A 15,222-nucleotide genomic window follows, 5' to 3' on the forward strand; every position below is an offset into this window, starting at 1 on the left:
GTCAACTAGCATTTATCATGAGTGACAGCAACAAGATCCTGTGCTCACATTTCTTATCGTGTGTGTGGAGCGGGGGAAGGGGGGTGTCTTGGAAGGAAGTAACAAAAACCAAAAAAGCCCACTTTCCCACCATGTCCTCACTCTGCCAGTCCCTAGTTGCATGGCTTTACTCTCTGACCTGTATTTCTAAAATGAATGAGTTACCATGAGTAGTGGTTCTCAGATCTGGCTGATGACTAGAGATATTTAAGAATTAAGAGAATCACTGGTCCCTATTAAAACCTAAAAATTTACTTTCTTTTGTTTCTATTATTTCCTTCTCCTACCAGTAATGAAAAATACATTATATAAGACAATAGTTGTGGATAAATTGCCATTGACCTTTCACAGTATTTTTTAGGAAAACATAAAATTGATGCTGTAGGAAAAAAAATCTTCATTTTGATTTTTTCCATCATTAATGCCAGTTACGTCACTTCCTTAAGTTAGAGAAAATAAGAAGTGAGTTAAGGCAGTTAATCGCATGTCCTCTTTAAGGTAACAAAATCATCCTTACTATTTAAAAATAAAGCGCATGTTTTAGAGTAAGCTTTCCATAGTTTAGGCAGTAAGAGAGCGAGACAGGAAGAATCAAGCCTATTTTTCTTGACTCAGTTGGTTTGTCACTGTAAAAGTTAGTTGACGAATGCTCACTGAGTACTCCTACACACTCAATAGCACACATATTATTCTTACTCAATATGTGGAGAGAAAACATACCCTTCCAACTATGATTTTTAAATTGTTATTTTCTTGAAGGAATGCTTTTTCAGTCACCTTGGAAATATGTGCAAATGCAAATCTAAATCCCATATGCAGTTAATGATTTGGTTGAAACAAATACTATTCCCTTGAGCTATGTTGGTTTGGAGGAGGTGGGAATGACTTTTCTAGTGGGAAGACTACAATGGCTCTGCTCCTAAGGGGGAAAAAAGCCATGTAGATAAGCTGTTCTTATTTATAACATGTAACAAGATATGTTGCTAGACACAAGCATCTTTCTGATGACTTATCCTGCTGATCAGAGTACCAACGAGTTTATTTTCATAATTACAACAGATGGAAAACAATAAAATTATACTTTAGGCTAATGTACTCTCACCCTTATTATCCTTTTTTTTTTTTTTTTTTTTGGTATGTGTGTCTCCCCTGAAGCTATTTTATAACAATATAAAACTTGCAGAAATATGGCACCGCAAAAGCCTGACCAGATTTCCTAATTATCTGTCATGACTCAAGAGTGCAGCAAGAAATTAGCTCTCCCGGGAGAGAAAAAACTGGATGGAACTTAAAATAATAGAAAGAATCCTATCATGTCTCTCCTCAACAAGTTGAGAAAGAAATCTGTCCATTTTTAGTGGGTTTACTAACTTGCTTTCCTTTTTTTAAAAAAAAAATACAGTTTTATGTCAGCTACAAAGAGTTGTGTTCATCAGATCCCTTAACATATGACATGCTGTCAAGCAAAGATTCGCTCCTGTTTAATTAATTACATTTTATTTTTTTCCATCCTCAATTCTATTCCATTCCTGTCTTCTCGTCACAAGCTATTACTTCTGGAATAGAATGAATGAGATGTATGTACTTGGAATACATATGTATAATGTATATATCATATATATTTAACACATCTACTTCCTCAATCTCCATGTTTCCACCCTCCCACGTACTTATGTGTGTTCATGTGAACAAATAATTCTGGCCAATGGGGTATAGACAGAAGTGATATACATCTGGACCAAGAAACCTTCCATGTGCTGGGTTTTTTTGTTTGTTTGTTTGTTTGTTTTTCCTCTCTCTCTTTCATCATCCTTTGGATGGATAACAACACATAGTGTCACTATAGAAATCACTCATTGAAAATATCAGAACTTTCATCAGCCTGGGTCCTTGAATGGCTGTGTGGATCCATTCTCTCAACACATACCAATGACTATATTCTCACATGAATAAAGGACTTTTAGTTTATTAACTCACTGAAATGTTAAAGTTTATCTGTACTTTTCTTACTTCATTGTTTATTTCACTATAAAGAATCATGAGGTTTACATGGTCTATGTTGCTGACTTTGTCAACTAATTTTTGTCTATTGTAATTCAGGTAGAATGCCTGGAAAGCCAGTCTATTAGAGAGACAACAGAAAGTCAACTGAAGTTTTCTCTTAATCTGGCTCATTGTCACAGTGTTGGAAGCTGGATTTTATGAGAATCTTAGGTGTTCTATTGATCATTCAACCATCAATTGCACAGAGCACTGAGTCTGCGTTAGTAGCTTAAGGCAAACCGCTTTAACCAAAATAAATTGTATTAATATGGCAACATCATTTGCCATGAATACTTTGACAGTCAGTAGGTAAGAACATCTGACAAGAACGCATTCAAAAGATCAAGTGACACCTTGTTTCTTTTAAAAAAAAAAAAAGCAAAACAAAGACAAGCTCTTCGTAAAACTAAATTATAGAAATGTATGGAACATGTCACTATCCTACATATACATATTGTGCAGGAGGATCCCAGATATTTAGATGGCTTTGGAATTCTCAGAAATAGTGGACATGGTAGTACTAGAGTTTTCCATGCATTGGAGCTGATAGTGTATTTCTTTTTTATTTATTTTTAATATATTTTAATTTTTAAGGACAGTTAAAGGCTTACAGAAAAATTGAGGATAAAGTACAGGGAATTTCCATAGATCTCATCTCCCTGTTACCCTCACTTTTCCCTATTATTACTATCTTGCATTAGTGTGGTATATTTTTTACAACTGAGGAAACTATATCAACATATTATTATTAACTGAAGTCCACGTTGGCATTGGGGTTTATTCTTTGTGTAGTAGTACAATTCTGCGGGTTTTGCCAAATGTAAAATATCCTGTATCCACCATTACAGCATCATACAGAACAGTTTCATTGCCCTAAAAATAGCCTGTGCCCCAGGTATTTCCCTCTTCTCCCCCACAACCCTGGCAAACACCGATCTTTTTATTATCTGTACAGCTTTGTCTTTTCTGGAATGTTATATAACTGGACTCATACAACATTTAGTCTTTCCACACTGGCTTCTTTAACTTAGTAACATGCAATTAAGGTTCCTGTGCATCTTTTTTGTGGTTTAATAGCTCATTTCTTCTTATCTCTGCATAATATTCCATTGTATGAACATACCAGAGTTTGTTTATCCATTCACCTATTCACCTATTGAAGGATATCTTGATTGCTTTCAAATTTTGGCAATTATGAATAAAGCTGCTATAAACATTTATGTGTAGGCATTTCTATGGACATAACATTTTCAATTCATTTGAGTAAATACCTAAGAGCACAGTTGCTGGGTTGTATGGTAAAACTATGTTTAGCTTTGTAAGCAGTTGTCAGATGGTTTTTGAAAGTGGCTTCACTATTTGACATTCCCACTAACTGTGAATGACAGTTCCTGTTGCTCCACATCCTCACCCGCATTTGATGTTGTCAGTGTTTTGATTTTTTTTTTTTTTTTTTTTTTTGCCATTCTAATAAGTGTAGTGGTATCTCATTGTGGTTTTAATTTGCAATCTCTAACGAACGTACAGTGTTGAGCACCTTTCCATATGTGTATTTAACATTTGTCTGTCTTCTTTGGTGAGTTAACTGTTTAGATTTTTTGCCCATGTCTAATTGGGTTGTTTTGCTATTGCTCAGTTATAAGAGCTGGTTGTATATTTTGGAAACAAGTCCTTTATCAGATACATTTTATTCACATTTTGTCTTTCTCTCCCAGTCTGTGGTTTATCTTTTCTTTCTCTTAACAGTGTCTTTCAGAAACAGATGTTTTTAATTTCAATAAAGTCCAATTTCATCATTTTCTCTTTCATGAAGCATGCTTTTGTTATTGCATCTAAAAAGTCATTTCCAAATCTGAGGTCCCCTAGAGGTTCTGAGGTTCTCCTATACTGTCTTTTGGTACTTATTTTTAATCTAAAAATATTGTATAATCTTTATACCATTGGGGAAAGTAGAGTCGTGAGTTTATGATTTACATCACTGATTTTACATAATTTTGATGGGTGCACCACATTTCTGATATGTACAGTATTTCCCTACTCTGAGAAGTCGTGATATATTTGTTGGAAATGGATGCATGCTTTTTTATACCAGATTAAATCTGTCCATTTTTCTGAGTCCTTCAGGGAATTTCCTGAGAGTGTGGCAGCACAACTTTTATTCTTGGGAAGAGAGGAAAGTGAACCTGCTATGGAACCATGACGTTGGTCACTTGATACTTCCAAAGTCATGCCCATCATCATATCTGATTTACCGAAAACTTCCCTTTATAAGAGGGGAACATACTCTACCTGATTCAATGGTTGGCAACTGCAGTGAATCAACGGCTGATGTCTTCCCCAACGAAGAGCTCAAACATCATCGATTAGCAGAGATGGCGGAAGGAAAGGTCCATCTTCTCTACGATATGTCTGAGAGAGGAAGGAGACCAAGCTACACAGGAGCTCACCCTTGCTAGGTGTAATGTGCATCTTTGAAGAGAAGGAGGCAGATACAAGCAATGGAAAAACTATCCCTGAGAAGTCTGTGTTTATCTTTGAAAATGTGGCTGTATAATAAAGCACAGTTTTTTCAATGTAACACTCTAAAAAGCTACTCATTCATTCTGAAGTTGCTGTCATTGCTCAAGATATTCTTAGAATTATTGTTTGGAATTAGACTTTTTAAGGTGTTTACAAGAGGTACAAGGAAAATAATTCAACTTGCTTTTAAATCATGCCTCCAAATAACTACTGAAAGAATAAATTAGTAAACTTAATTTTAAAACCTAAAATCAATAAGCTATTGACTTTTTCAGCAGTAAAATACAATAAAAAATCAAGGTGTAATTATATGATAGAATTAATGATTAGAAAATTAAGGTACTACAAAGATCTACAAGAAACTACATATGTTTTTTGAACACTTATTTTCCATTAAATGGAGTAATGATGCAGTTTTCTTCCTTGTTTACCATATCTTATACCGTATTAACTTATTTTTGTTTCCTTTTTCACCCAGACTGACACTTTTGCACCTCACCAGTAACTACAGTATAGGGTAAAGTTCCAGAACCTTATTCCTCCCTTAAGTAATTACAAAGAATCTAACATTCTCTGAGGTTACTTATTCCCATTACAACACTAAACTACTCTCCAAGTGGAGTCAGCGCTCTTAGAACTCATTTCCTTGAAGTCTATTCGCTTTTACTTTTTCAGCCAACTCATTCTCCCTCCCTAATTTGGATTATAAACTCAGGGGAAGGGACTGTGTCTTACCCTATATCAACTAGGTGTTCAATGAATATTATTAATTATTATTAAAATTCCTAATGATGTCAGGCTTGGTCTAATCAATTTTAATTCAGCTTAATCTCTTTCAATTAAGTTTAATTTAGGAGGTGCTGCCCTGATATTTTTCTTTTACCTAGATATCTAATTTACTTCTGCAATAGGCTCCTCCTTTCATCTTTTTTTTTTTTTTCTTGCCTCATAAATTTCTTCTACAGGCAAGATGTTTCCTTTATGCCATTGCTCAGGTGAATTTTATCTGACAGATGCTTTTAAAAGAGACTGCTTTCCTTGCCTAGTCGAGTATTATGCACAGCTTTTTGTATTAAAGCTAATGTTTCTCCCAGTGAATTGAAAAAAGCTGACTGAAACAAACTCACCTCTAGGCCATTACGGTGCATGTTAGCAAGTGGGAAGGGTATCCGAGGAGCAGTTTCTGTGCTTTGGAGAAGGCGTTCCTGTAGCCATGTGGAAGATGGATTAAGGTGAGCAAGAGCAGAGATAACAAGATCTGTTTGGAGACTACTGAAATTACCCATGTTAGTGTAGCAAGAGATTGTCCAAAGCTCTGACAGTAATGATAGACAGCTTTCAGTATATACTTTGAGAAACGTGACCAAAGAGAACTTGCTGATGACAGGGAGGTGGGACAAGCGGATCTGAGCAGCGGGTGATACAGAAGGAGAAGCAGGTTTGCAGCTGGGGCAATGGCGTGTGTCCTGGGTACCGTCAATTTAATAAATAAAGACTTGGAAGTGTCTGGGCCTGGTGGCTCATGCTTGTAATCCCAGCACTTTGGGATGTCAAGATGAGAGGATCACTTGAGGCCAGGAGTTCGAGACCAGCCTGGCCAACGTGGCAAAACCCCATCTCTACTAAAAATACAAAAATGAGCCGGGTGTCGTGGCCCATGTCTGCAATCCCAGCTACTGGGGAGGCTGAGGCAGGGGAATCACTTGAAGCCAGATGGCAGCAGTGGCAGTGAGCCGAGATCGTGTCTCTGCACTCTAACCTGGGCAGCAGAGTGAGACCCTATTTCAAAGACTTGGAAGAGGTGAGGGTCACCTTTCCTTAGGAAAGAATAGTGCCCTCTAAAGGGAATGGCTGGGTAAAATACTGAAGATGGCTGAGGCTGGAAATGTAGAAAATGCCAGCATTTATGGAGATAAATAAAGAAATACAAATCCAAGAAGTATACCGAGTAGCAGTGAACAGAAAAATAGGACAATGAGGAAAACATCTGGTTATGTAAGCCATCTGGAATTTTATCATCAGAGGCTCTGGAAAGGGAGAACTGCACATGATTCTGAGCCTCTAGGGTGTGCTCTCTGTTAAGAGAGGGAACTCACTTAAAAGGCACTATAAACAGGGCTGATGTATGGCTGGGGGGCTGTAGCTAGCCAGTAGTCTCTGGTACCTCTCTACAGTAGTTTGAGGTTAGCATCCGTTCTGATACGTCAGCCTGTGCAGTGTTAAATATTTATAATATCACTGGACTGTAACAGTAGCTATCTCTTTTTCCTTGCATCTGTACTTCCCCTCTAGCTTGTTGCTCTAAGAAGATAGTTTTCTGCCTCTTGTTCTTATGTAAGACCACCTCTAAAATGTTTTGTGACGGTGGCATGATGCAGCTGAATGAGGAATCACACACACAGCTGGAGCTCAGCTCTCAGTATGACACTCATTAGCTTTCTGAACTTGGGTAAGTTATTCAAACTTTCTGAATTTCAATTATTTGCATAAAAAATGGGGAAAAAAATCCAAAAAGTTTTAGATATTAAATGAGATGCCACATATGACACTACTTATCATATAACCGGTAAGATAGAGGCGCTCAGTAAATGTTGATTTTTCTTTTGCTCTGGCAAGTCAGTTTTCTCTCTCCTTTACAGGATGTTTTTGTACCCTGGTATTCCTGAAATCCTAAAATTAGGTCCTCTTTACTGCTAGTCCCTGTTAGGATGACGATCAATGCCACCTTCTCAGAGAAGTCTTTGAAAGAATCAACTCTTCAAAGAGGAACGCAGAGTTAACACCTATATGAAAAGATGGCACTATTCATCATCGTTTTACCCATTCTTACAAACTTTCTTGCCTATATTTTCTTAAGCAATCGGGGTACCATTGTGTCTTCCATTGTTCACTCCTTCATCCATTTCAGCTGTTATTTTTTTACTCTTTAGGCAAATATACAGTGATGGCTCAACGGATGAAGTGTTGAAATAAACATCTGCTCACACACATCCTGTTGAAATGCAGACTAGAGCCTCAAACATTTTTAGCTGACAAGTTATCTGTACATATGCAGCATTTTACACTTACCAAGAAGAATTCTATGTGCTAAACACATGCAAAAACATGACTGCGAGCCCCATAAAAGTAAAAGATTTTCCTTTACCTTCTGTAATTTCCATGGTGTTTATAAAGGTTTTCAGTCTTCATGTGAGTGGTCAAAATTAAGTCACTTTGATTTATTTTGAATCAAACAAACAACAAAAGCTCATGATTTCCAGAGCGAGGCATTTTCAATTAGAGATGAAGTGGATGAGAGATTTCACAAGAGAAAGTTTTGAAATATGAAACCCAACTAGGCTTTTCTTCAAAAGAGATAACATGAAGCAGAATACAGCAGTGAACTGGGCACTTAGGCTGGTATCTGGAGTCCTGGAGTTTTACGCCTACTCATGGGTAAAAAGCATTAATTAATGCACTTTATTCCACTATCAGTGTCTCTAAGATGAGGGTATTGGACAGAAGAGCACAGAAAAGAGGCAATCTACAAACACATGGAATATAGAAGGTCATCAACCAATGCTAGCTGCCTTCCCCTAATTCTAATCTTAACATGCCGTGATCGTAGTGCTGTTATTCACATATGGACATTCTGTTTGGCTCGGTTCTACCACCATGTGTTTTAAGTAACAACTCCATAGTAAATATAACAATTAACTCAATCACTCTCATTCCTTACCTAAAGCCTTTCATAGTAAGTGTGAAAGCCACATTTTGGCAATAAGAAAATAAATTATACAAAGCCAGGCCGTAATATGGGAAAACTTTACATATATTACATGGTCAGAATTAACACTGTAGATAGTCTAGTCAATAGTTTCCATAATAGTGCAACCATTAAACACTTCAGCTCAACTAATTATGTTAAACTAGAAAGCAAATGTGTGCAAAAACATACTTATACACATATTTACGTTATGAGAACATATAATATATGGGCTTTTGACCAAGACATACTCTGAACATGGCTGGCATGGGGCTTTGTGTATCACATAAACATCTATTGCATTAAAATGATTGATGTGAGTCGAAATCACAGAACCAGGTCCTAGCCCAACAGATGATAGAAGGCTTGGGTTGATTAGCCTATTTCACGTTTAAAGTTCAAAGAGAGATTGTGGGTGACCCAATCAAGGTTGATTGGTGGAGAAACCTGCAAGGCAGTCAACACAGAAAAAAAAAAAAGAGAAAATTTTATAACAACTGAAAAGTAAAATCAAAGGTAATGACTTGACCTGAGCTTACAGAGGCTGGGAGACTCAGAAATGATGTTTTTCACTTCATCCATAACACACACTGCTCTTCTCTGGTCCTGAATATAGCATGTGACCTATGAAGCATCCTATTAGCTGTTTCAGAAAAGCACATTTTCTTCTGAAAAGAAATCGGTTTAAGAATCAAGAATCAAGGAAGCAAGTACACAAAGCCAAACACACTGGGGTTTACACTCGGCACTCATTCAAAATGTCATGTCATTCGAATGTGTCTCTGGTTTTTAATGGTGCTTCACTCGGGTCTAATCACATTCAAACCCTGCTGGGTTGCATGCTATTATGTGCTCTAAAAATGTATAGCTGAAACACAACGAAAATAAAAAGCTCGTACAAACCAGTAGCTGAAGCACAGGAAGAAGACGCCTTTGGGATTCCATATCGTTTGGTGCAACTGGCTTACAAGGTCATCTATGACTTGTTGCCCACTTATGTCTCTGTTCCCTCATTGTGAAAATAAGAGTGATCATTAGAAATGATTTATGACCTAGACCTGTCATATTTATTTTCTTTAAATTACATTGAGGAGGCTGTTTTAGCGAAACAGACAAACAGCTCTGATTGTCTCCTTTTATTTCCTATTACTACATGAAAGACACTAGGAAGACATTTCCAAATGTCTATTTCTACCAAAATGGGAGCAGTGTTATTTCTACATTTTCCAGGAATATCGTGGTTATGAAAAGTTTCAAGTGAGAAGGATAATATAAAACTTTCTTCCCAAATATTTCAAGAGGTGAATTTTCTTGTTCTGATCATTTTAGCTTTGTAGAAGGTTATATTAAATTGTATGTGCACATCAAACAGTATTATGTATCTTCAGGCAAGTACATAGGAATAACTGGTCCTTTGATTATTTTCCCCTGAAGTTTGAACATTTGCTCATGAAGGCTTTGCTATTTTTTTTTTATTGTTGACATTCAAATGGAATTGAACCAAGAGTTTTCTGGTCAGAAGAAGAAAAAGGATAAAATTGATAGAAGCCAAAGGAACTCGTGATAGTTTTTGACAATTTCCCAATGTGGTTTCTTCCTCATCCCAGCTGCCAGAGTGATGTAATCAGAAACAAAATGCATTTTATGATAAACGCCTTGGGGTAAACGTAGCTCAAAAAAGATATTACAGTTTTCCTCTCTTTGGCTTCTTCAAAAATACATCTTTATCTTGAATTGCCTTAACATTAGCTGGTTCTCCAAAGACAAAAGGAAACACATACACATATCTACACAGGTATAGTCATCAAGTTTGGCTCCTAGAGCCAAGAGAGGACCATATTATGCTTTATTTTCCTAATCCCAAGACAACTACACATTAACACGTTTTGCCCAGAGTAACTGAATATGACAAGAAATATGAAAGAACATATTGTAGGTGCAGACAGCTCTTCCCAAAGTAAATTTAAATGGCATAGGTTTAAAAAACACTCCTGTAGGAGGGTTCATTCCATTTGCAGAACTCAATCTGTGCCACTGACAAAATAATCAGATGCCAAGGAAAGAAGTGTGACCCATTCAGTGGGCTGGGGGTTGAAGTTCAGAGGCGTTTGGTGGAACGTGTGGATGGGCTAACAAGACGCTGCTGATCCGTGGGAACAGGATGGGCACGAGAAGATCCTGTGAGACCTGCTAAAAGCCCCAGCAGGGGAACAGGATGTCAGCAGATGCGAGGGCCACTGTGGCCACAGCAGTGCTGTTGGAGTGTTACCATGGTTTGGCATGGGCCGTGTTGACTCGCAACAGGCATAGTGTATGTGTATTACCTCTGGCCTTGATCACAGAGTGGGAAGCCCACTAAGTGGAACCAATACTCCTCAATCAGATCAACAGTCACTGAAAAATAGCCTTCTGATATCATAAGAAACAACACTTTAAAATCATAAAGTGATCTGATGTATGTAGTAGCAGGAATAACTAACCATCTCTTTGCAGCCAAGTCCTCCTTTTGCCAGGTTAGGTTCAGTTGGGAACCCAGGGAGACCGATCTGCTGTTCATAAAACTATATGAACAAACTCTAAATACGTAGATATAAGAGTGTTAGGACGTCTACCCAGGGACCAGTCTAGAAGATTACAAGAGGTGCTCAGACTGCACTTTGAAAGCTAGTCTTCTAGTGCTACATTAAAACAATTTATTTTTTCAATACCAAGGAACACTGTAAGCCATGAAGCAATCAATAAGCCTCTTCCTAAATGATCTCTAACCTTTATTCAGCCCAGGCCTGTCGTCCAGACCTCTTGTGCCCCAGGGGCTCCTGAGTGGCTCATCTCCCTCCCACCTATGCCTGCTGTTCCTTTCTTGCCCTAGAAAAAACACAAATCTCATTTAATTCACACCATTGTGGTATGAGCAGTGTGAGTGCTGAAGACTGAAGGAGGTTCCTCCTATCAGCAGTTCTCAATTTGCTGTGCACTGGACCCACCAGGAGAGCTTGTTAAACTCAGATTGCTGGGCCTTACCCAGAGACTCTGAGTCTGTATCTCTGGAATGAGGCCAGGGAACAAGCATTTATTTCCCTTCCTCCCTCCCTCCCTCCGTGCCTCCCTCCCTCCCTCCCTCCCTCCGTCCTTCCTTCTTTCCTTCCTTCCTGCCTGCCTGCCTGCCTGCCTTCTCTATTACTCTCTCTCTTTCTCTTTCTTGTTTCGAGACAGGGTCTCACTCTGTCACCCAGGCTGGAGTGCAATGGTGCAATCATTACTTACTGTAGCCTCAACCACCTGGGCTCAAGCAATCCTCTTGCCTCAGCCTCCTGAGTAGCTGGGATTATAAGTGCACGCCACCATGCCTGGCTAATTTTTAAAAAAAATTGTAGAGATGGTGTCTCACTATGTTGTCAACTTTGGTCTCAAACTCCTGAGTTTAAGCAGTCCTCCCACCTTGGCCTCTCAAAATGCTGGGATTATACGCATGAATCACCCCACCCAGCTGGAACAAGCATTCCTAACAACTCCTGTCTTAGATGATTATTACTCATGTTATGATTGTTTTCCACACTACCCTCTTCATTATATGAAGAGAACATTTCTAGAGCAGAGACTGTGGAAACCACCTGGTTCAAATACCTCCTTGTAGAGAAAAATGAGTCCCAGAAAGGTGAAAGAGTATGACAATGCTATATCTCAGGTTGCCAGATTTTCAATCCAAAAGTTCTGTCATGATGTATCCTCCATCCTACCTTACAGCTGGCTACTTTCAGTGCTTTTGATGAGCTTTACCTCTGCAAAGCTCAACTTGATTTATATCGGCTACCCAAAAACATGCGAACCTTTAAAAAAAATGACTTCCCCACATTAAGCCCTAAAGTAATAATCAAACTCAAGTTTACCATAATCTTCTTTAGATTATCAAGATTTGATGGTACTTTTTTCATTTTTATATGAATGGCATTATTCTTATTTAGTAGAGACCAAAACATTTGAAATTTTTGAGTTTTTTGAAATAAGTTTTGTCTTTTAAAATAAATTTCGTTGGCCGGCGTGGTGGCTCACGCCTGTAATCCCAGCACTTTGGGAGGCCGAGGCTGAGGAATCACGAGGTCAGGAGATCGAGACCATCCTGGCAAACACGGTGAAACCCCGTCTCTACTAAAAATACAAAAAATTAGCTGGGCGTGGTGGCGGGTGCCTGTAGTCCCAGCTACTCGGGAGGCTGAGGCAGGAGAATGGCTGGAACCCGGGAGGCGGAGCTTGCAGTGAGCTGAGATCGCGCCACCGCACTCCAGCCTGGGCGACAGAGCAAGACTCCGTCTCAAAAAAATTGTCAATAGCTTGTTTGTTCAATTTTGCTAAGAAAGAAAGCTAGTGACTTTCTGAATAAATCTGAGAACACATTTCTTTCTACTAGCGTTGAATTTCAAAAGTATTTTTGTGACATCTCTCAGCATTCTGTGTGTGTGAGATTGCGTGTGCATATGTGTTGTAAGGAAATTCGGTGATGCAAGAATGCTGTTTTGTAGCTTCATTTTCCTTTTGTATTGAACTCTTCTTGACAAATATAACAGTAAAACTATTTCAATTTTTCCAAGACAGAGCTCGTTCTTTGGTTGTATTTATAAATAATGTTGAATCTGCACTTATGCTATAGTGAAGAATGGATCACCATAAAACACAAATTCACATTGTGTGGGAAAAAGTCTCATGCCCTCTAACTACCTAGAAACTATTTTGTAAATACAGACAACTTCCCACATGGCTTCTCCAGACTGCTGAGGAGGATTTTTATGTCTTGGCTTTTGGGAAGATGTGGATTTTGAAAGGAAAAGCTAGAAACCAAGAATTTTCTTTTGGTTTTATTATTTTAGTTTTTGCTATTCTCACTGCCAAATCCCCCCAAAATGGAACTTTTACCATTTTAAGAGGTGTGAGATAGTATGCAAGTATCTTGCTGTCAAGGCCAATGCCTGGTACAGAGTACTTAGAATGGGGGAACCAGGCGTGATGGTCACACCTGTGGTCCCAGCTACACAGGAGGTTGAGGTGGAAGGATTGCTTGAGCCCACAAGTTTGAGACTGCAATGAGCCGTGATTGCACCATTGCACTACAGCCTGGATGACAGAGCAAGCCCCTGAATCTTCAAAAAAAAATGAGGGAGCAACAGAAATTCTTCGGAAATGTTGCTGCTTCCAGAACACTGATAGGTGTTTCCTCCAGTATTTTTGCTTTCATAGGAGGTGTCAAATATTTTCAGCCCATCTAAACTCCTGGCATCCTTAGTTACCTGGCAGCTGTGAGCAATATTCCTCTGAGGTTATCCATAGTCACAGTGATTCAGATGCTAATTCCTAACGCTACCTCTCTAATAAAAATGAAAAAAACAAAACAAAACAAAACAAAAAACACATGAGGATTTCAAATAGTTTGGTGTGTTATGGATTTTTAAATTTGAGCTTCTAAGAGACAAGGGGCTATGAATACCCGTCTTCTTGTTGACAGTGGAACCTTAGGGACTCCCAGCATGCAATTCAGTGTGAATCACCTTGAACACCAAAGCCAACAAGTCTGTTGAATTTCACATATCTGAAACTGTCTGTGGGAATGCAGCATTGGCATAATAAAAAGAACCTTGAGATATCATCTGGTTATAGACACTTTTGCTTATGGAAATAAATATTTAAGTAATCTGCAACAAATGCTGTCTATTTTCTTTTTGGGAGATTACAAGAGTAATTGGTTCTGAATTAGCTTTTGTTTTGCTTTATGTGTTTTTGTGTGTTTGTGTGTTTGTTTTAGAGACAGGGTCTCACTCTGTCACCCAGGCTAGAGTGAACTGGGGTAATCATAGCTCACTGAAGCCTCAGACTCCTGGGCTCGAGTGATCCTCCCACCTCAGCCTCCAAAGTAGCTGGGACTACAGGTGTGTGCCACCATGCCCAGGTACTTTTTTTTTTTTTTCATGTTTTGTAGAGACAGTCTCACTGTGTTGCCAGGCTGATCTCAAATTCCTAGCCTCAAGCAATTCTCCTGCTTGAGCCTCCCACAGTGCTGGGATTACAGGTGTGAGCCACTGCACTCAGCCAGTTCTTTTTTACTTGTCCAAAAAATGCACATATTAGAGGCATAATGGGCATTGCCTACAGGAATCTTAAGATTGAGCAGGAGAAACAGCCATGTAACTGTTTGTTTAAAGGTTAGGTAATAATTAAATACATGTTACAATTTCAATAAAATCAAAATGCTATGGAAGAGTAGAGGAGGCAGTGATTAAATTTACCCAGGGCCATTGAAGAAAGGCATCGAGCAGAGGGTTGCATTTGAGCTGAACCTTTAGGATGAAACCAGCTTTGGTAGGTAAAGAGAGCGATGAGAAAGTCACGAAGAGTTAGGATTTGTCTGGGAAGATGGTGAATGTAACCAGAGTGGAGAATTAAGCAGGGTGAATAAGTGACACCAAACATATTGCAAAGTCCAGTTTGAGCAAGACTTTAAACGTCATGTTAATGAATTTGAAATTTATTCTTCAACCAATTGCAATTTATTGAAGGTTTGAGCAGAGAGACACCATCGTTTACTGTACTTCGGGGAAATTAGGTTAGTGGTCATTTCCTCTCTGAACCCATATTTTCTTACTACTTGCTCTCACCCTACTCCATATCCATGGACTCCCTGCTGTTCCATGAACACACCAAGCATGTTTCTATCTCAAGGCCTTTGAATTTGCTGTTCCTCCTTCCTAGAAACATGTTCCCAGGTATTCACATGACTTCCTCCTTATTCCTTCGCTTGTTTCACTTTGCTGTGCAAAAGTCACTGTCAGTAAATCTTTCTTTTTGCCTGCACTAAAATGATAACCCCTCCCCTGATTTTCCATCTCTCT

The 15,222-nt window shown here is 38.6% G+C and overlaps 1 long non-coding RNA gene across 1 annotated transcript; it reads right to left on the reverse strand.

Moving 5' to 3' along the window:
• Positions 1-271: 271 nt before the first annotated feature.
• Positions 272-5,109, reverse strand: LOC139356124 (uncharacterized). Its single transcript, XR_011607520.1, has 4 exons — positions 5,034-5,109; positions 4,372-4,551; positions 2,050-2,161; positions 272-479 (listed from the first exon to the last, which is right to left on the reverse strand). It is a non-coding gene; the product is annotated as an uncharacterized lncRNA (long non-coding RNA).
• Positions 5,110-15,222: the final 10,113 nt, after the last annotated feature.

This window comes from Macaca nemestrina, chromosome 9 (genome assembly GCF_043159975.1).
Source record: "Macaca nemestrina isolate mMacNem1 chromosome 9, mMacNem.hap1, whole genome shotgun sequence".
Taxonomy (NCBI): Eukaryota; Metazoa; Chordata; class Mammalia; order Primates; family Cercopithecidae; genus Macaca; species Macaca nemestrina.